The sequence below is a fragment of the Gouania willdenowi genome, chromosome 20 (assembly GCF_900634775.1).
Source record: "Gouania willdenowi chromosome 20, fGouWil2.1, whole genome shotgun sequence".
Lineage (NCBI taxonomy): Eukaryota > Metazoa > Chordata > Actinopteri > Blenniiformes > Gobiesocidae > Gouania > Gouania willdenowi.
In genome coordinates, this window is record NC_041063.1 from 10,908,125 (window position 1) to 10,931,174 (window position 23,050).

Here is a 23,050-nt window from a genome sequence, read left to right on the forward strand (position 1 = left end):
AGATTACCAGTGACTTGATGAGAAATAGGGAAGTGGTCCTCCTCGTCAATAAAGGGCAACGAGTAGCACTGCTGTGTTAGGGTACTAATCAAAATATTTAGGATGTTACTATATATCATGAAACAAGCTATCACGACATTGAAATGTCACAAGATACTGTATATCGTCAATAGTACAATATTGCAATATTTTCCCAGAGGATGGGATGGAGGTGTGTGGGTGAACGGGAGGGTTGTAGGGAGGGGGCAGGGTTGGCCGTCTCTCCCTGCTACATCTGTGCGAGCGAGCGTGACTGCATGAGACAGTCAATGCCCAAGGGTCTCAAATGCAGCGAGAAAGATTTAAACATGCTAAAGAGTACTGATATATCCTACTCAAGTAGAAATACAATTACTCCATAGAAATTGTTCTCCAGTACAAATAAGTCATACATAAAATACTCAAGTACAAGTAAAAAGTGGCAAAATTAAATAGTTCTCAAAGTAAAGTTACTAACGCAGTTACTTTCACCCCCCATGAGATTTTGGTAATAAATCTTGCCACGGTTTGCTTGCATACAGTAAACATCTCACGTATAAAGTTAAAACAAAGGAATCTGTATAAAATAAAAGGTTTGTCAAAATGTAAAATTATTTTTCAAAATAAAAAACACCAATGAATTCATTTTAAAATTAAACTAAAAAAATTCCCAGGCTCTAAGTATAGCTATATTTATAAACGTATGAAAAAACATTCAAAGCTGTTTTGGTGCGATGCATTATGTTTAATGCTGAGTGCCCTTCTGCGTCATCTACCTTCTCCGGTGGCCCTCAATAAGGACTGGGTTTTTGGGTGCTCTCTTCGCAGAGTATCTCCGGACATTGTCGGCCTTCCGGGCATGGGGTGCCTCTTCCCTTCGAGTATGGATTGCTGCTTGTCTCGTCTCCTGGTTGTCTTGGGGGTGGTATCCACGGTGTGCGGGCCCGGGGCGGTCTGCCGCAGCGGTGTGGGGGGGGGGCGTGCTGGAGTTGGGGCGGGGTTGCATGGCACTTTGGGATGATGCTGTTTGCTGGGGGGTGGCGCTCTGTTCCGGTGGTTGGGCTCATTGTCGATTGACTGGTGGGTCTGTCCTGCTATCTGCGGACCGATGGGTGGGTCTGGACTTTCTTGGCTGGGAGCTGCTATACCACACTTGTGTGCAGTTAATGTACCTCCTTCTCGCGGTGGCGGCCGTCGGTCGGCCACGCGCCACGGGGGGCGTCGCCCCGTGGCTTGTGCTGTCCGGTGGGCAGCGGGGCCTGGGCTGTCCTTGCACCGTCTGGGGCTGTGCGGTCTTGCTGGATGGTGGCTGGTTTGTGAGCTGGGGTGGGGGGCTCTCCCCGGGGGTCTTCGCCTGGAGGCTCGCCCTTGGGAGTTCCCAAGGGCACTCCCAAAGGACTTGGCCTGCTGGCTCGGCCGGTCTTGGCGGGGGTCTTCCGGGGCAGATGACGTGGCCCCTGCTTGACTGGGGTCTGCGGCTCTGCCACCTCGGGGCTGTGTGCGCCGCATACCAGTATGACAGTCTGGCTGGGGCTCTTGGTGGGGTCCTGACTTTGACAATACCTTAAGCTCATAGGTGAAGGGTGATCTGGCTCATTCTGGAGGCTCGGTCGGTATGCCTGGGGACCAGTGGGGAGACTTGCAGCGTCCCCTTGGTGCCCCAGGTGGCCGTCATCCATGCTGATGCTGCTTCTGTTCCGGTTCCTTTTTGGCCTGGGGTCTGGTCTCTGCTGGCTCTGGCTGCCTGTTCAGCACGGCCCTGGCCGTCTACTGGGCATGGGCTTTTGCTCCTTCGCTGGGATCTCAGGTGGGGGGCTCTCTGGGCCCTCCCCTCGATGGCTTGAGAGCTGGGGTGTGGGTGGGGTTGGTTGGGGCGTTGGCAGGGGGCCTTGGGGTTGGGGGTTGGGGTCGGTGGTGGAGTGCGCTGGGTTCTTGGCTCGTTGGGGCTTTCTCAGGTGTGTATGTGGGGGGCGGTGGCTGCCTCTCGGCTCGGGATCTCAGGGGCGTCTGGGGGGCTGCTCAGTCATGGGGGTGACCTGGGGCTCCTTGGCCCGCGCTCTTTTTGCTGGCCTGGCTGCATCTTTGGGCCCGGGGCGGTGCTTGGGTTTGCAGAAGTTGTTCGTGCATAAACATTGGTCATGGATGCACTGGCATGCCTTAGGCTGTGGGATAAACTCGTATTGGGCATAACCTTAGACACGTTGATCCCAAATACCAGTTTTAGGTATAACCACTCATTCCTTCTCCTGTCCACGGCCACTACCATTAAGCTCCACACTTGTCACCAGACTGAATTAATTAATTACACAATGCAATAAGCACAATATGCACATCTCACTCTCACTTTAAAACCGTCAACTCTTCCCCACTCCTTCAATTTCCTACCCTGACTCCCTCTTCCCTGTCCCCTTCCCCCTACCTAGATGTAACACTACCCATTTTCCAATCCTGATTCCCTGTTCCCTTCCCCCTCACCCAGGTGTAACATGGTCCTCTCTTTTTAAATCCTCCTTATAATAAAGTGTTTCTTGCCCTTCCTTCGGGAGGGCTTGTGATGGTCACAATTATGCAATAAAATAAATTCATTTATTTAATTGCAATAACAAAACATGCATTGCTGTCTTTAAAGGATTGCACGTCTTGTTGTGTTGACCATCGACAGCATGTAATAAATAAATAAATAAATAAATAAATATATATATACTGTATATATATATATATATATATATATATATATATATATATATATATATTTTAATTAATTATAATTATATATATATTATATAAAGAAAAGCAAGAAAGATTAATAGAGGGAACTGCGATGGACTGGCACCGTCATGGGCGTCCACTGTGTGTATTGTATATGTTCCCCACCAAAAGACAAGATCCTGCAAAACATAAAATGTTGACAAAAATGGTTAATTTCATGAAGGATTGGTAGTCACTCACCGAAGTGCTGACATTTTCATATTTTTGAAGAAGAAAACAAGATGAAACAGCAACCTTTCATGAAGGTTGAGTGAATGATTGTTGCATTTATTGTCAATCTGTCACACAGAGTGTGAGGCTTTTTAAAATCAGTGGGAGCATTGTGTGGTGTCCATGAGCATTGTTACTGCATCCAACCAAATTTGCTGTGTCCAGTTCATACCTTACAAGGTTATTTTTGATTTAAAATATTTGAAAATGGTTATATAACTTGTATTTGTGTTCATTAAAAGTAATCAGATTGAAATAAGTATTGGTACTGGTTGACCTTCATGAGCTAATGTCTGTTTGGTGTTAACCTCTTTGATGCATTGTTCCTTCTTGTGTTAAAAAAAATGACCTCATCAGTGCCTATTATCACATGGCTCTACTTTAAGGCCCTCAGTGGAATAACGTCACATAGAATGTCAAAATCAGCAACCACTGCAAGGAGATTTAAAGAGCGGAGTTTGATTGTTGATGCATGTGATGCAGAGCTGTGGCCAGCCAGCTTTGCAGTGTCTGACTCTCCTCTGTCTGTAATGACTGATTGAATAGGCCTACTGATGAGGCTTTTGTGGCTGTAGTTACGTGGTGTGAATGCCTGACAGGCAAGCGGTGTGTGTCAATGAATGGCTGCCATTGTAGTGAGTCACTGGTCTGTGACTTCCCCAGCTGTGGTGCACAGGGCATCAGGAGCTCTTGAATTGAGTATTGACATTGTGCAGTTGATGAAAAGATTATTAGGCTATCATTGCCATGGCCATATACGTACATGCATGGAGCTCAATTTTGGCCAAGCTCTATTCAGCTGATCCAACAACCTTGCTCAATGTGTATATTCTGAGATTGTCACAGGCTACTTTGGTGAAATAAGGCTCCTTTATTTGTGTAGAATGATCGAGGTAAGGCTTCTTGTGGTTTGAGATGGTTTTATTCCTCTAGCTTCAACACAGCTTATAACACAAGGTACACACACGAGGAGTCCAGCTTACACAACAGCCGTAAAATGTATTGGCTGCCGTAAAGTAGCTCACTGCCATAAACCGTCACAACTAGGGATGTAACGATTCACTCAAATCCCAATACGATTCGATTCACGATACTGGGTTCATGATACGATTCTCTCACAATTTATTTTACAAAATGGGACTGTAGTCAAATGACGACTGAAAAATATTCCTTTATTTTTTGGGGGAAAAATACTGTACTATTTTCCTTTTATTTTTCATTGTCAAAAGAATCCCTTTATAAACTATTCAAAACAATGCAATTTAACTAAAAATAAATCTTGAATGAAAAAAATTAAGGAATAATACAAATGAAGAAGAAGCCTATTAATTTCAGTTCTGGTTCTATCGTAAACAATGCAAAACTACATAATATTTCTTTTTTCTTTTTAAAAGTGCAACTGAAAATGTATTTTGTGCCTTAGCAATTGCACTGATTTACGTCAGATATTTGTTTGTACCAGCAGAGGGCGCTGGTAACCCAGTGGTCGGTTGGCATGCAGAAATTCTTGCAGTGAAGAAGAGATGCTACGCTAGCAGACAGAGCTAATAAAAAAAATGTTTCTTTTACAGATATTCACGTAATATTACAGATATTATTTCGGTGCTAAAGGGGTAAGGAATCATTTATTATATAACATGTAACATTAACATGTAAAAGTAGAAGGCGGCCAGAATGAAAGTAGTAGCAGATTCCGCCCGCCGTGTTCACTGCTGGACAAGAGAAGGGATAAATATATAGCGATTCAATTTTCAAAGTATCGATGTCAATCGTGATACCTATGAAACGATTTTTAACTGCCTTACGATTAATCGTTACATCCCTAGTCACAACTCTCATAAACACCATCCGCGCTTTACATAACCATTATATGATGCTTTGTATTCTCCTTATACTATCCTTTATTTATTTACACAAAGGACAGTGTGTTATGTGGAGCATACTTTCACCTTGTCAGATGACAGAGGTGAAAGTAAGGGATTACAAATTACTGTAATTGAGTTGCATTTATGGGTACTTTTACTATTTTTTATATATTTCTCAGTACTTAAGTATGTTTTGAAGTTAGTTGTAGCAATTTGTTACATTTCTGCACCCAACCGTTACTGAGTAAATTATTATTTTTGGTTTTAAAATGATCAACGGACATTGTGTAACCACAAAAAATGAAATGACCAGAAAACATTCAAAAGCATCACATCAAAGCCGACCAACCAGTTTAAACGTAATGTACAGCAAAAAGCATTGAATGCCTTTTATTTTCTCAGTTTTAGAGTTCATGAATGTTGCTATACTTTTTAATTCATTTCATTTCTTTTGAATTTAATTCATTGGTGTTATTTTCTTCAAAAAATAATTGTACATTTTGGCAAACCTTTTATTTTATACAGATGTCTTTGTGGAAGAAGAAACTAAGTTCCAATTGTGCAAGATTTGGTCTCTTCCTTTTTAAGTTTATACATGAGATGTTTACTGTATGTAACCATGGCAAGATTTATTACCAAAAATAAAAGTGGGGGTGAAACTAACTAGTAACTTGTACTTTGGGTATTATTTAATTAAACTACGTTTTACTTGTACTTAAGTATTTAATGCATGACTTACTTACTTACTTACTACTCAATTTTAGGAACAAAAACATTTGGGACAACAATAACAACTCGGCCAGAAGAGAATCCATTTCATGTCACAACCATATACATATACACTATTTATGTTCAACGGTATTTACGTGAAAAAAGCGGAAAAAAATAACAATAATAATAATAATAATAATAATATTGAATAATACAAATGTAAAGGATTTAAATAATGAGCTAATAACCTCTTTGTTTTGAGTACAATTTCAATCATTAACAGTACTTCTACTTGAGTAGAATATATCCGCAAAACCAAATATTTCTATTAGCGATTAAGAAAATTAACAAATCCATTAATTGTAATCTGAAAATGCAAAACACCTTCAATATAGAGCGGCAGTTTGTATGAAGGGTTTATGTGATGTGAGAGGAATTGAAGGCTGCCTATTTGAAACAGCCTTTGATCTACTAAGTACAGATCTCATTTGATGTCCACTATTGTAGATCTTAACATGAACCATCTTTGAGATATTTGTTCCTGGCAAGCCCTTTAAAGCTAGGCAAATATTAATTCAACATTCAAGGGGTGTGAAATGACAATTATATTAGAATATCTGTGCCTCAAAATATCACAACATGAATACTGGAGAATTTGAAATTCAATTATGTGTCTAAATTGTGCACACAGAGTTCCCCCACAAGTACGATACCTTTGATAAAATGACTATTGCTGACTCAATACAAGCTAGTATATGGGTTTAAACCATTAAGCCATTCTCAGGTCCCTCTGTTAGGTTCGTCCTGTAGCGACCTAAGCCCTAGGTCTTGGATCTATGCTACATGTACATGTTTATTTTTGGTAGGCATCTCCAAATTCCCCAAAACATGTATAAGAGATGGAAAAGTGAATTGGATTAGAGGCTTTTTAAAACGTCCAACTAGAAAAGCAAACAACTGAGCAAAAGAATGTTCTTTGAGAAGAATCCCATTGTCAGCAACATGAAATAATTCAAATATAATAAAAACATTCCTTGTTCCCAAATAATCTTGCGCGCATAAATTCAAACAAAGTTGAGATTTCAGAAAATCCCTGCAATAGTATTATGCAGAACTTAAAGAATTATAGGATGGAAAGTAGGGCTGAACAATTTTGCGATTTTTTTTTTTGCCCCTCAATACTGCGATTGCGATTTAAAATGCGATTATTTTTTCAAGGGCCTCTTGTCATGTATTTTTCAATTAACACAAGCAATAAATCAATCTGTTTCATGATAAACGATTTCAGATTTATCTAAAATTTAAATAAATATAAAATTTAAAGCACAGATTACAACAATAAAGCAAACAAATCTGTGGCTTTACCTCTTCCACATATATAACTAACTTCACGCTTCATGAAACATGTAAACATGTGGACTGCACTTCTTAAACACTCTGAACTTAACAGGACAAGAAAAATAAAAAAAATAAATAAAAAATTGAAGCCTTTGCAATTCGAAAATCACGTTTTATGATATCGCCATGATATCGCAAATGCATTTAATCGTTCAGCCCTAATGGAAAGTCTAGGAAAAGTCCATCAATTTGGGAAACAAAGGAAGCAATGAAAAGAATACCAGACAAATTATATAAACACCCATCCATCGACCCTAATCATTATCCACTACTAATATCTATCTTTCATTAAAAAAAATCTATTTTCTCGAAATATAAAAACAAGAACATTTCTGACCAGTTTTCCTGCTTTCCCCCAAGTTTAGACGTGTTCACGACACATCACTGAGCAGCTCCAGCAATGACTCATCATCTAAACAGTGCTCTTTGGCCAGTCGTCCAGGTTTTATAACTTGCAGATGCAAATACTCACTAGCACACAATTCACCTCTCTATGGTTTATGAGCAGATTAATAAATGTCTAACCTAAATTAGCATCTGAGGATATGAAGACGTCCAGAATAAACACAAAAAACCCTTTTTCAGTTTTGAAAGTAATCAAAAGAACCAGTGTAACAACTTAACAAAAAGAATACCTAAAAGCAACATTTTTTTTAACTTTTTTTAAGGGGGGAAAGCTAGCAATATGCATTTCTGCTTTATTGAATTCAAGTAGAATCGACCAACATTGGGACCAAATTATGTGACATTTATTCAGAGGATGTGACCACATGTATTGATATACTTACTAGGGGTGTTAAAAAACAGATTCTGCGATATATCGCAATATTACGTCTCGCGATTCTCGGATCGATTTTAAATGTTTTTTTTATTATTAAAAAAAAAAAATTACAATTTTTTTTAAATGTATTTATTTATTTTTTTAAAACCTTTATTTAACCAGGAATGTCTTTTCCACTGCAGGAGACATTGTAACTGCACAAAGATGTGCGCTGAAACCTGGACATGTTGACCAGCTTGTTTTTTCAGTAAAATCTAAAAAGAAAGTTCTAACTTTCTGCATTTATTTGTTGTTCTACATATACCTCCGTTATGTTGCACTAAAGTCATGTTTCACTAAAGTTGGTTTAAAAGCCACAGGCAGATTGTATGTTATTTTTTTATTTTCAGTTGTTGGCACATGGCATGTTAAAGCCAATATTTTGAGTGTAAAACATGCCAATAAAATGTATTTCATACATAATGTTCTCATGAAGGTGTACACATTTACAGATTAATTGTTTCTTAAGTCATATATTAAAAAAAAAATCTAAATAATCGCCTTATACTTCAATATCAGGATATATCGTATCAAATTGTATCGTGACCTATGTATCGGGATATGAATCGTATTGCCAGATACAGTAATACAGTACTTACCCATGATTTGGTATCATAGCTAGGTATTTTGCAGCCTTAACCCAATTAACATTAGTGACAAAATACCCAAACCTATGGATATCTGCTTTTAAGTAATAGAAAGGAGAATTCCAGTCCTTTGGCACAGCTTGTCACCATGACGATTCCCAGTCTGACACTACACATGCTATGACAGCTCCACGTAAAAAAACACATAGGTGGGAAAATAAAAGATTATTTCATTGAGAAATCTTCTTGGGGTGTGTAATTATTACATCTGGTATCAAATTATGGGTCACGTCGCAAAGAAGCTCAGCTTTAATCTGACACTTCAACTAAAACAATTAGTGAGTTTTATTAACCATTATTTATTCAGGAGAACCACATTGAGATTTATAATTTATTTTACAAGTGTGTTATGGCAGCAGTACATATAACATGTTTACAGTGTCAAAATAATAGTAACATGTGGAGGGAGATGTGGGAGTTTGGATCACATGCAGAAACTAGATGGAATGGTTACTTGCTAGAATATACAGTAGATGTAGAGCGTTCTGTAAATTTCCCCACTGCGGGATCAATAAAGAATACTCTACTTAGGGCTGGGCAAAAACATCGACGTAATCGATTAATCGAATTTGTAGATAAAAACAATTTTTATTTTGAAAATTTTAGTTTAAAAAAAATTAAATAAAATAAAACACGTTTTTTTTTTTCGGTTTTTTGGACTTTTTCACATTCCATCCTTGTGGGTTACCGTAGCGCGATGTGAGCCAGCTCCCTCTTTGTTCACATGTGTTTACCCTTTGAGTAGGTTATATGTGTGCCACAGGCAGGTTTAATTTTTTTATTCGCACTATGCTGAGATGCTAAGGGAATAGTTTATTATTTTTTTAATTGTAATCTTATATGTTATAGAACAGGAGTTCTCAACTGGTTTCACCCTGGGACCCACATTTTTCCACGGTCATTAAATTGTGACCCAATTTTTTTTTAGAATTCAACCAACAAAATTTACTGTTTGAAAAATAACTGTTGAAAACACATATATAATCTTTTTAAAATCATAAATCTATATATTTTCCTGTGCAACATGCAGTTTACAGCATGCCTGTCAAAAGAGTCCAACAGTCCAACACGAGAGATATTAAGTATTTATTTATTTTTGACCAGCTGTTGGCGACCCACCCAGTACAGGTCCGCGACCCACTTTTGGGTCCCGACCCACCAGTTGAGAATCGCTGTTATAGAATATGTAGTTATCTGATTTCTTAATCAGAAAATTTAAGCTACTGTGAAGGCGCTGTTGCTCTTTTGCTTAAACTTGGGTTAAAGCTTGAAATAGTTGAATGACAGAGCTTCATTTACTTTTTATTTTGGGATTATTCTATACATTTTAACTCTTGAGGACAATCACAGCAATAAAGTTGAACTTTTGACAATATATCTGACATCTGCAGTCATTTTTAAGTGCATTGACAAAAAAAAATTGAAAATCGAATAAAAAATGTTCTTTAAAAATTCGGAAAAGTAAATGTATCGTAAATCAAAGTCACATTCACTGATTCCTATAAGAACACAGGGTCTGTTGCAGAGATCCAGCTGAGTCATGAACTGCAACAAATTGTGAATTAATCACAAAAGGTACCATCAAATTCATGTACGCATGCACATACTCACAAACACACCAACACGCACACACATTGGGAATCATGTGATGTCTGTGTCTAACTGCACCCATTCCTTTCTTCTTTTTTTTTTTCTTGTACCAAAGACGTCTGGTTCGATTTGCGTCACTTGGTGAAGAACCAACAGGATTTTAGGGTGGGGTTGAAGCTCCTTCAAGCTGTCATTTTGCACGTTTTTCCGACGTCACATCTTTATTTCCATACGAGACTCTGGAATAGGTCCTAGCTCACACCATTTATTGTAGTGTGTTTGATTTTGAATGAACAAAATGTCCTCCTACTGTATGAACCTCCACTGTGACACAAACACATAATGCACACTTGGTCAGATATTGCAAATAACCTTTGCATAACATGCAAGCTTACAGTCATTCATCATGTTTTCCCTTAACACATCTCATGCAACATTGCTGTCTATCTGAAGACACCCATGGGGGGGGTTGAACGACAAAGGCACTGACCCTGAAAATAGAGGTCACACCAGCATCACGTATTCCGCCTGGTGCAAAAAGCAGCAGAACCACACAGGTAATGTATATTGTGCTCTACAATAAACATACAGTAAGAATCAAATATTTACCTTATGGTAAGAGATTTAAATATTCCTCAGAATGACGGTTGCTACATTTCAGGCGTGGGGGTTTATTCATGATGTCCTGTCTACCAAAGCTTTACCCAACAGCCCCCAGTAAATCCTTATCAGCAGCAGCCAGATGGAGAACACACCAATATTACATCCAGACTTGTTGATTGGGCAGAGCTCCGTGCTTTCAAATTAGCAACCCTTGCGGTTTTATTCAATTTTATAATTGCAAAGAGTTACGACTGAGAAATCATCTCCAGCAAGGTTTCAAAGTTGTGTGATTTCCCCCGTTTTCACCGACATGTTAAACTAATAGGTTTTCTAGCTTAGAGAGATATGCTTTCAGCAATCAGGCATCTTTTTAGGGGTGTGTTTAACAACAGTGTGACCTAACCTCGAGTGTTCCTTAACTTTTGAAGAATGCTGTTGCACTTGAGGCTTCATGTAAGATCATACACCAACATATACCAACTAACGTAACAATAAATGCATTTTTTAAAAAAATAAATAAATGATGTGCAGCTAAAGGCTGCGGAGAAAACCATAACACGGTTGATGACGGCACTCCTGGGATGTCATACCACTGCAGAGAAAAAGGACACCAGAATCCAGTGCGTAGTTTCCAGCCCCCACCTTCAAACTACCATGGGGTGAATACCCACAATGCACTACTTGATTCTTTTGTATTGAGCTGGCATCACTTTAATGCTCTGACCCACATTTTCAGCAGCCAGCAGGTTTAAAAAAAAAAAAAAAAAAAAAATCATGTTATATATATATATATGATCAGCAGAAAGGCTAAGGGCAAATGAAAAGGTGAGGAAATATCCATCTTAAATATTTTGTTGGAATTTGTTTGCCACAAAACTGCAACAAATGTGCAAACATATAGTATTTACTTGTATAGCATTAATCTTCATAGTAACAGTGCCTTTTTGGTTATAAAGTCACATTTTAATAATTGTAGCTACTTCTTTAGTACATGTCATATTGGGTTGTTTAGTAGCACAGAAATATATTTCTGTGTAACTTACAATACAGCCCATAAGGAGATTGTTACAGCACGTCCAAATCTACTATTTCGTCATTTCTGCATCCTGCAGGCTACATATTGTAAAACCTTTGGGAATTTTCAACCATTTAATTTGTGCAAATGCATGCTTGGGTTGTGATTTGTGTGATATTAAACCCAGCTTTGTATTGTCCCCAAAGCCTGGACCTTTCACTTCTTTTGCAAGCACTGAGACTGACAAATCCTGCCATCGTTAGGGATGTGAAGAAAAAAAATGAATAAATAAATCACGATATTTTTTGGGTGCAGATTTTTAAATCATATCTTCTGATGAACATATACAGCAACTTGTTTTTTCATCTCTATGTTTCATTTTGATATTAACTGGGTAGAATATCACAATATATCGTGTTATCGTGATAATATCGTATCGTGATCCAAGTATCGCATTCTAACATCCTTACCCCTAACCATAATAACCAAAAAAATGTGGTGAACATTCTGCGCTATAAGGCAATTAGAGGGTTGTGTTTGTGTGAGAATATAGATAATAGAAAAACGCACCTACATTGAGTCGTATGTGGTCCCCACACAGACGTAAGTCAAAGACTGCTCAGGCTTTCAGCTCAATATTAGCAAAAACCCCATAGCTGTGATCTAGCAGCTTTTTTCTTATAGACACTCTGTCTGACAGGGATTTAATGAGGTTTACCTGAACAACATGCTATGACTTCCTCTTTCTTCTGTCTGTTTTATTCTGCTGATTTGAAATCCCACGCTGCCTTCACAAAGAGCAAAGGGGACATTTATACGGCGCTAAACTGAAACGAGTCCTGGCTGTGAGATACACCCACGACCCATTTCCTTCCTCGTGCAGCATCTGAGCAGACCAGCATGCACCTGTCCCCTCTGGCTACAAAAACGTGACGAGTGGAATCTTAGGGACGCTTATGAAGGTTGAATGTTTGCACATTGTCCAGTCATTCACCAGCTTTCTGGTGGGTAAATGTAAGGCAAAAAAAAAAAAAAAAAAACTAATAAAGGATGAAAAGAGATAGAAATAGTGACATGTAATGAGAAATGACTGAATGAGTTCATGACAGACTAGGGGGGAGGACGTGAGCAAGTGAGGAAAAGGAAACTGGATGGATTGGGATGTTGGAGTGAAAGATAAGCAGATAGTGAATATGAATGACAGTGACAGAGTCCTATAGCAAAGATAAACAACCCGTGTGCAACCCTCTGTAATGGTTTTGCACACGTAATTTGTCACTCCATGTGAAAAGCAAACAGCAGGAGAAGCAGAGGCAACACTTGACAATGACACGACCGTTGGCCAAGGATGTGTGAGCGAGCTGTCAGCACAGCTGGTGCTGGACACTTCCAAATGATCCCTTAGACGTACAGATGTGCCACAAATACTTGTCCAACATTTGAGTTTACAGGAAAAAGCCTCAACATTTAAGGCCTGATGTACATTAGGGTCATGTAGTCATATGAAGATGAAACACCTTAACGCTTTTCTGTCGTCTTTAATCTTGTCCTCGTATCTGTGTATGTGGAATTTATAAACTTTAATGAAATTAAATCAAAATCAAAATAGCACATGGTGCAGAGTTTTCTATCTCATGTTTGTTCGATAAATTGACTTTGGAATAGTTTAGGTTCCAAGTACAGAAAATAATGCATGAGATCAAAAAAAAGTGTATAGCAACAAAAAATTAAAAATGAAATAAAAAAATTATGTTTACCAATGGACCCCTGAAGCTGTGAAATATGTAAGAAAACGACTGGTGAAACCAATATGGCACTGCTGCCATCTTGTGGTTGATTCTTTTTCTACATTACATAATAACAACCTGTGCCCGTATTCACAAAGAATCCTAAGGCTAAAAGTAGCTCCTGAAATCTTAGAATTCCTCGAATTTTAAGATTTTTTCTTAGAATTTTTCCTTGTGGGGATAAAAGTAATTCACAAAGCATCTTCGGCCCAAAGAGAGCTGCAGGGTAGTAGTAGTGAGGAGTGTATTAAACAGACAGAAACAGAGAAAACAGCAAGATATTATTTGTATGTTTAACGACAGTGCTATAATAAGATGCTACTGGTTTATATTTATTAGTATTATTATTGTGTTTCTGGTTTGTTTTAGTTTTTTTCACACCAGGATGGTGTGAAAAAAACTAAAACAAACCAATACAATACAACTTGGTCCAAGTTGTATTGTTTAAAACACTAATGGCAATAAAACTATTCTGATTCTGACTTTTCTCACACAGCGTAACGCAGCCTTGTATTGCTGTTGTTCGCTCCCTTCTCTGAGAGCTGTAATCTCCGCCCTCGCTTTGATCGCAGCAGGTAACAACGCTTCACACTCGTATCTTGTGCGCACACAGGAGAGAAAACGATGCATTGGATTAGCAGGGCCAGCAATCACAGTGATCACTGACAGCTGTGTCTGCGCCACCATTAATAGCAAAAACATAAAGCGATAAAATGACCAAAGTGGACAGTTAACAACAATAAGTAAATCAATATAATAATAGGCATGTGAATGAGGTTCATACATTTTAAGCTGTGTACAAATTTATTTAATTTAGCTAAATTAAATTAATTTCATGATTACACAAGTATGATTCGTTGATTTTATTCTCCATTCATTACTAGGAGCTCAGAGCACTTACTTTTTTTTTTAACTTTTCTTATTTTCCCCCTATTTCTAACAACCAATCACAGCTTTTAGAAGACTGCATCATATCCCGATCTGTATAGAGAGAGATTATTATTATTATTATTATTATTATTATTATTATTATTATTATTATTATTATTATTATTATTATTATCATATCTAAACCCATTAACGCGTGCAATAAGGCATGTTAGTAGATTATCCCCCGCTAAACTAGTACATTTTTATTTTTATTTTAATTTTTTGTATTTTAATTTTTTATTACTATTATTATGATAAAAAAAAAAAATTTCATTGTGAGATACACTACTGCTGTTTTCATGTTGAAATGAAAAAGAAAAAAATTCTAAATTCTTCTTAGAAAATGAAGGGATCATTAGCAGACACACAGCGTTTACTTCACACAGTTTAATCTACCCAGTTCTAGGGGTGGGAACCTCTGGGTACCTCACGATACGATACGGTACGCAATACAAAGCTCACGTTAACGATTATCTCACGATATGACGATACTGCGATTATCGATATATTGGTCAGAAATCAATCTACGATAATCTATGACATAACAAGAAAAAAAAAGATTGAGTAAAAAAATTATAATTTTTATTTTATATCTCTGAAAGACAATAAATTGAAAAAGTGTCCTATGAACAGTGACACTATTTTAGTGCAACATTTCTGTAAATAAGTGTCAACATACCAATGTAAACGAATAAGTATCTCCAATAGTGCTTTATGTAAACAAAAAATATAGGGTCTTTCTTAGCAGTGACACCATTATAGTGCAATATTCCAGGTAACAATATACTGGTTCCTTCAACAAACAGTGACAACATTTCTGTGAAGACGTTCCTGCACATTTTAGTGAAAAAGCAGAAAAGGTTTTGAAAAAAAAAAAATAGCGGGAGCATATCGATAATCGATCATGCAGAAAAATATTGCGATATATCGCCGTATCGAGATATTGTCACACTCCTACCCAGTACCCACACAGGCTACATATCATTTTTTTTTAATGAAACAATAAGCTTTTCATTTGTGTTATTTGTGGAAAAAGTTCAAATGAAGTGTTTGAATATGATTGCCTCACATATTTTTTTTATTGTTATATTTATTTATTTTTTTAGACTGCTCCTGCTGACTTTGACTAACCATTTCTTTCTCCTCTCTGGTTTTTTTTCACTCATTTTTCGGAACCAGTGGAGCATCCCCATATACAGCACAGCAAACTGCATGACAAGTTATTGATGTTTCTTTGTTAGACATTTATTTAATGAATTTATCTTGGTACATAAGTGCATAGTAAAAAATCTAATGACTATTTTTATATATGTATGAACATAATAATCATGTTATCAATGTGTCCTGCCTGGATGTGGTGTTTTTAAGAAAAATACATCCTGTATACAATACATATTAACACGTTTTTTAACCAAATTAATGTTGACCTTAACTATGTCAAAAAAGCAGGTAAGCTGTTTAAACTAATTATTAATGCAAATTTACATTAGGAAAAAAATAATAATTATGGAACTACAGCACATGGACATATATTGTATATACACATACGTATGATGGTGTACTGTATAAATATTGTCAATCAATGCAGTTATTGACTTTGTAGTTGCAATTACCATTGAAATTAAATTAAAAAAAAATTACAATTACAATTTAATTAAATGCAAAACAGGTCTATGGCTTACAGATAAGTAGTTAACAAATATTAATATTAATATTATGTTTCATATCAAGTTTTCCCACTACCTGTCAGTGACTTTTTACACTCATACAGGCGGTAAGGATTAGGGCGGGGTTAATAGAATTGTTTTTTTCAATAGGGACAATACAATTTTACAGAGTAACAAAACTGTGAATGTAACTGATGTTTATAGTTATTGCATTTAAATAACATATTATAATAAATGCACTAAAATCTTAATTTAAAGATGCTAAGATGACATCGTATACACACAAAAAAAACACACACATACAATCAACGGTATATGAATAAAAGTTGGTCGAATTGTAAGTGAACTTTAGCAATTGAGAACATAATTGGAAAATAATAATTGTAATTTATCTGTAATTGGGAAAAAAAAATAGCTGGTCATCGTAATCATATTTGAATTGTAATTGAACATGGATAATTTAAAATGTAATTGAACGCAACCCTGCAGCGAACAAACAAGAAAAGTTACACAAATCATCAATCAACATTGAAAGAAAAACTTCAACATTCTCCTGCTCCCATCTGGTGGCTGTAAGTGGGAATTCAACAAAAATAAATAAAAAAAAATCTCCCTGAGATGTAAAGCAGCTTTTAATGAGTTTCACATGAATGCTGGATAGCAGAGAGGAAAATCTACAGCTGAACACATTACTTCATCTTCTCCAAAAGAACCTGTTTTAACCTGTCAGTCAAAGGTCATGGACGCCATGTTGGCGATTCTACTACTGATAGAAATGATAGATGCAGACAGGACTCATTTACAGGAGATGGTAGAACAGTCATGGACCATAGAGATTAACTATTAAATCATCAATATTTTTTTGTCTTCTGCTTCTCTCGCCATCAAGCAAACTAAACAAACCAAACGAAAATGTCTACGCTATTGTCTAGACGAGGCAATTCAGACCAAATAGAAATGTTGAACTATCCTAATAATTCCTAATATTTCAGAATATTTTTTTATTTTTATTTTTTACCTTGTCTACCTTATCGAAGGCCACTACATGTACTGCTATCTTTTTGCAACAGCTGTGCATGTTTTATTATTGCAATAAAACAATTATATATATATATATAATTGTTTTATTGCTTAACTCATTCACTGCCAGCCATTTTCAGATTTTCTACCCCCCTCAGTGCCAGCCGTTTTTGAGCATTTTGACTGATTTTAAAGACCCACAGAATATTTTCTACTATAATCTGACACCAGATTCTGAAAGATTGAAGCCTCTACTTTCATCAAAAAAAGAGAATTTGTTTCTGGCTCGTTTCGTTCTTTTGTAATCAGCCGTTGAAAAGAGCAAGTTTTACACAAATCTTCAGTTTCAGAGCAAAAAGCTGAGAAAAAAGCCTTTTTCTAAAAAAAAACCCCGTCAGTGACTTTAAAGCTATTTATTTATTTATTTTTCTGTAGTGACAACTCTAACATCTGAACATTGTTTCCTTATATAAAACAAAACAAAAAAAAACACTGAGACTGGGCAAAATTATTATTACAGTATTTATCTATCTGGTTCAGAGTTGAATGGATTTCTTACTGTATTTTGGCGTTACTCCAAGTTTCTCTCCCGTCAGTCTGCACACACGCAACTTCCTCTTCCTCCCCAACATGCAGAGTGTCACTGCGTTCCCCGTTTTTTTTATCGTTTTATCTCACCATCGCCACACTATCCATGAGTTCCACACATGCTCTGGTTGAGTGTGCGCTGCTGGGAACTTCCACACTCGTATGTAGCGCCATTTTCTGTCTCATAAATGCCTTTCCTCCTCTCCCTCTGAGCTCTGCTGAGCATGGATGATCTCTCATCCAAAGGTGCGCTGCTACCTCCTACATGTCACCTATTATTCTGCTATCTGGCTCACAGGCTGTGGGTTTTTTGCAACGCAAATGACGAGTTATCTTGTCAATGGCACTGAGTGAGTTAACTGTGACCATCATCAGCCCTCCCAGGAAGGGTAAGTTAAACCTTACTATGGGGTGACCGTGGCTCAGGTAGTAGAGGGGTCGTCTTCTGATCTTCGATCCCCCTATGTGCCGAAATGTCCTTGGGCAAGACGCTGAACCCTAAGTTGCTCTTAATGATTGATTTGCCAGTGCTTTGAATGGCGGCTCTGTTCCAGTGGTGTGTGAAAGTGAGTGTGAATGAGCTGATATTGTGAAACACTTTGGGACTACTTTGATGGTTTTAAAGCGCTATGTTATAAATCAAGTCCCTTTACATTTTATTAGAGGGAAAGACATAAACAGAGAGGGATGTGAGGGGGGAAAGGAATAGGGAAGAGGTAGTTAGGGTGGGACATTAGAAGGAATGAAAGACATTAAGCTATTTTGGTTGTGCTGAAAGTATAACGTGATGCTACTATAGTGATACTGTGTTACTGAACCAGCCTGGTGACAAATGTGGAGAGGCTAAAGAGGGTGACGCAACACCCGGATTAAGTATGGGAGTGGGTGCATACACCTAGAACTGATAGTTGGGATAAACATGTCTAAGGTTTTGCCACAATACAAGCTGATCCCAAAGCCTAAGGCGCGCCAGTGTATCCATGACCAAAAGCAGCTATTATGAACCCAGGCATTACCCCAGACCGGCAAGAACAGCCATGCTGGTAATACCATGAGGTGCCAAGGACGCTACACAATATTATTATATTCAATAACCTAATATTAAATGGCTTTACACATCCTTAGATTAAATTATTCAGACCTGGACTAGAGGTCATTTCAACTCTTATTTTCCTCTTAATTTGGGGACAAGGACGAGGAGTTCTAAAACATCTGATTTCAACCAAATCTAGCAACAAAAAAGTACGTAAGCAACCAGACATGTCACATACAATGCCAAATCTAAGGCAAAACAAAGACTTTAAGATACTCATGAAGTCCAGATAACTAGACCCAAAGTCAAACTAAAGGTTACATGTAAATATGTTCTACTTTATTTCCAGTACCTTAGAGCAGTGGTTCCCAAACTTTCCACAGTCCTGTACCCCTTCAGACATTTAACCTAAAGCCATGTACCCCCGACCGCTCCACACTTAAAAAAAAAAAAAAAAAAAAAACAATGTAATGTAGGGTTTTACAACCTTGGGGTCATGACCCCATGTGGGGTCACCTGGAATTCAAATGGGGTCCCCTGAAAATTCTAATAATTTTAATAATAAAAAAAACTTATTAAAATCACATTTTTAAAATGTTTTAAGTATTATACTTTTTTCAAATAATAACACCACACACAAAACAATCTTAACTGTATTCTATACTTTCACTTTCTCAAAATTTAAATCTAGTTAAAATAAAACGGCGAATAAAGACATCTGAGCTGGCACGTCATCTTGTCACCTTGTGCACTAATCTAGGTAACAACAAACACTATTTAAAGCTAATTCTAGAAAGAAAAAAATAGTCTCTGGAGACGCAATAAATTTGTGATAATAAAATGGGGTCACGACCCCAAAAAGGTAGGAACCACTGATGTAATGTCACATACAATTTAATTGAATTTGTCTCTGAATTTTACCTATCCTGTTGAGGAAATATATATATTTAATAAATAAATAAATAATAATAATAACAATAACAATAACAATAATAATAATAATAATAATAATAATAATAATAATAATAATAATCCGTAACCATTGTTACTCTTACATCAGCTAATGTATAATTTGTGGTAATGCATGGAGGCTTCTGACTGCTGGTCAATTTATATTCCATTTTTTAATAATGTACCCCCATGACAATTTCTGTACCCCACTTTGGGAACCTTGGCCTTAGAGCAATTGACCCCATGCAAAACGATGTAATCATTATATAAACTAATTGAGATATTAACAATAATTCCTTACAATAATATATGAAGTGTATGAACTATACATAATTCACTATTTATTGATTTATTTCATGGTCTGGTGTTGCAGCGCTTCATTAATTAATTTTATCTGTCTGTAGGGGCGGTGTCCTAACACTTGATTGGTTACCTGCACATCAAGTCAAGCTAAATCGATCCCTGACAGGTTGAGGCAGAGCTAGTAAACATTACTCTGATACACTGAGTGGCGCTATACAATCTGTACGTCGGTTTTGTACTATATTCCTGCTTCTACATTCTCAGCGATGTCTAAAATCTCTCTCACCAACTTCCTAGAAAGTTCACGCATATCCTCCATTGTCGTGGCCGCCATGATTGGAAAGAGTGAAGACCAAAGCAATGGATTTGGTTAAATCGATGTTAACCCCGCCCCCACAGACTTTGACGAGCGAGTTTGACAGACCATGAAATAAATAGTGAAATGTTTATACTTCCTACATTTCGAAATTAAAATGGAATGTAAAATGGATTTAATTAAATATTGACATATAATTAATAATTTACATTTTTAATTAATTAATGAACGGTGTATTTATGTATTTAATTGTGGCACTCCTCATCCTCCATACAGCTTTGTTAAAAGGTTTACAATTGAATAAATTGTTACATTATGATCTTAAGGTACAAACTGGTGTATATGGTAATAAAATATCTGGGTAAGTTGAGGCAAGGCCATTTAGGGCCTTAAAAAAAATCAATAAAATCTAAAAATCAATCTAAAACAAACTGGGAGCCAGTATAAAAACACAAAAAACAGGGATAATGTGATCATATTATATTATTATATCATATTATAATAGTTCTTGTTTTTTGTTAAAAGCTTGCCAGCTGAGTTCTGGACAATTTGCAATCAATTCATGGAATTTTGATTCATGCAGGTAAAAAGGCTGTTACAGTAATCAAAATAAGAAGAAATAAAAGCATGTAAAATTGTTTCTTTTTTACAAAGTTAAAACAGAGTGTGTTCTAGAAATGTTCCTCAGGTGGTAAAAACAAGGTTGTAAGTTATTATGTGCTCATGGTTTTATTTCATAATGAGCATTTATTACATTTACGTTATTACATTAATAATGTATGGATCCATAATCCAAACGGGTCAAATATTCACCAAAAATCTATTTGTTCCAGTTGATTCTCTTCACGTTTTATACTCAGGTATCGCTTTCACATTGAATTGTTAGGATGTCATGCAGAGTTGAACTAAATCTGTTTCTATAGTGACTGACAAGATACACATCTTACAGTTATGAGATTTGTAATGAGATTTCAATTACACAATAAACAGATCCTTTATGTGATGCTGATCTTCTAATAATGAGATAATCATGTCATCACCAGGAGATAGAGAAGACACACAAGCAAATATGGTGCACGCAACACGCTCCACATCAACTCCAGTGTTTTAGTTATGTGGCATTGATTTGATATAGTGGAAAGGGTCACAGTAGCAACTGTTAGAGACAAACTATGGATTTGGGTACATTTTGTGGAAGAATTTGAGGAAAATTGCTGGATTTGGGAAAAATTGAGACTTCTATTTGTGATTAAAATGACTACCACCATGTGATTTAAGCAACACTTTACGCCTTGCAAATATTGTGGAGTTTCATAATTAAATGACTGTGTACTGTAATTTACACAATCAATTATGATTTCCCTGTCATTTTTATTTTTCTCTACTAGCTGAATTGGATGCTCTGAAGCAGTGATCCCCAACCAGGGGTACGCCTAAGGTGCAGGAGCACATTGCAGGGGGTACTCAGAAAGATTTATCAATACATTTCCAATATAATAGGAAAGACTTCCTATAGTTCCTTCTTAGGCTATGGTTTGGACAAATTTACCACTAACTAAAAATATTATTGCTCAATAAAATACTGTCCTGTAATCACACTTCTGACATCAGGGGCCAAAGGTTGGTTATCTAAAGTTTACTACAACAAAAACACATTTTTTTAAATAAACTTGCTCAGAATTCTGTGAAAAAAATGAGTGAAATGAAATAGTATTTAGTGCCTCCTGAATAGATTTGTTTCTGTAGTTTTTAATATTTCCGGTCATCTCCCACATGGTGTACCAAGACCTTGATCCGTGATTTCACTTCATGTTCCAATCAAGATTATTTCTATCATCATTTTGTGTGTTTTTTCTGTCATTTTGTGTGTTTTTTGGTGTCATTTTGTTGTTGTTGTTTGTTCTTTTTATTATTCAGTATATTTTTCTCTTTTTTTGTGTTATTGTCTTTTTTGTATGTTATTCATATTATTAAAATTATTCTCTCTCAGTGTGTGTGTGTGTGTTTTTGTTGTCGTTTGGTGGTTTCTTATGTCGTTTTGTATGTTTCTCTGTTGTTTGTGTGTATTTTGTAGCGGTATTGTGTATTTTTCTCTCATTTAGTGTGTTTTTGTTGTTGTTTTGTGTGTGTTGACGGTAATAGTAAGTATTTTTCTCTCTTATTTTGTGTGTTTTTGTGAGTTTCTTGTCATGTTTAGTATGATTATCATTTTAAACTAAAAACAAACATTATCAAACCCCATTGTTAACTTTCCTCTCTTAAGTATCCCCTGTAGTTCCATCACGTACCCTTAAGAGTACACATACCCCCACTTGAGAAACACTGATTAATTAACATACTGTACATGTTTTTGGAAGAAGTGAGGAAAACGATGATTTCCCTGCATATTTCCAATTCAGATCAAATCAATAGTTCTTAGTTTGTATTGACTGTGATTGCAGAACTATATCGTATTTTTATATTGTTGTTATGGAAACCACATTGACCTGGCTGTGATGTCAGAAGGCTGTTGGATTTGTCAGGGCAAAATTGTTTGTTATGTTTATCAACATATTTACTCATAGACCTTATTCTTTTTAAGGCTTTAAGTTGAGACTTTTCATTTCTGCTGTCTCATGTGTTCTGCTCTCTTCTCGAGGTCAGCTTCCCAAAACACATCTTATCCCTCAGACACGGAGGCATCACACAGTCACATGCCTACACACAGTCACATGCCTACACACACTCACATAGTCACACATACACACCCAATACACAGCCATTCATACACACAAACACCATACACGCACACACCTCCAACACTCACGAC

General features: G+C 36.7%; 1 protein-coding gene across 2 annotated transcripts in view; it reads right to left on the bottom strand.

The window, feature by feature from the left end:
* Window positions 1-7,378, bottom strand: part of myo3a (myosin IIIA) — a 79,245-nt gene extending 71,867 nt beyond the window's left edge. The window contains exon 1 of one of the 2 annotated variants that reach the window (XM_028434496.1): window positions 7,309-7,378. The gene's annotated coding sequence lies outside the window, so the exon portion shown is untranslated. Of the gene's footprint in view, window positions 1-794; window positions 814-7,308 lie in introns of those variants that run through there. The other variant, XM_028434497.1, reaches the window with a different exon arrangement.
* Window positions 7,379-23,050: the final 15,672 nt, after the last annotated feature.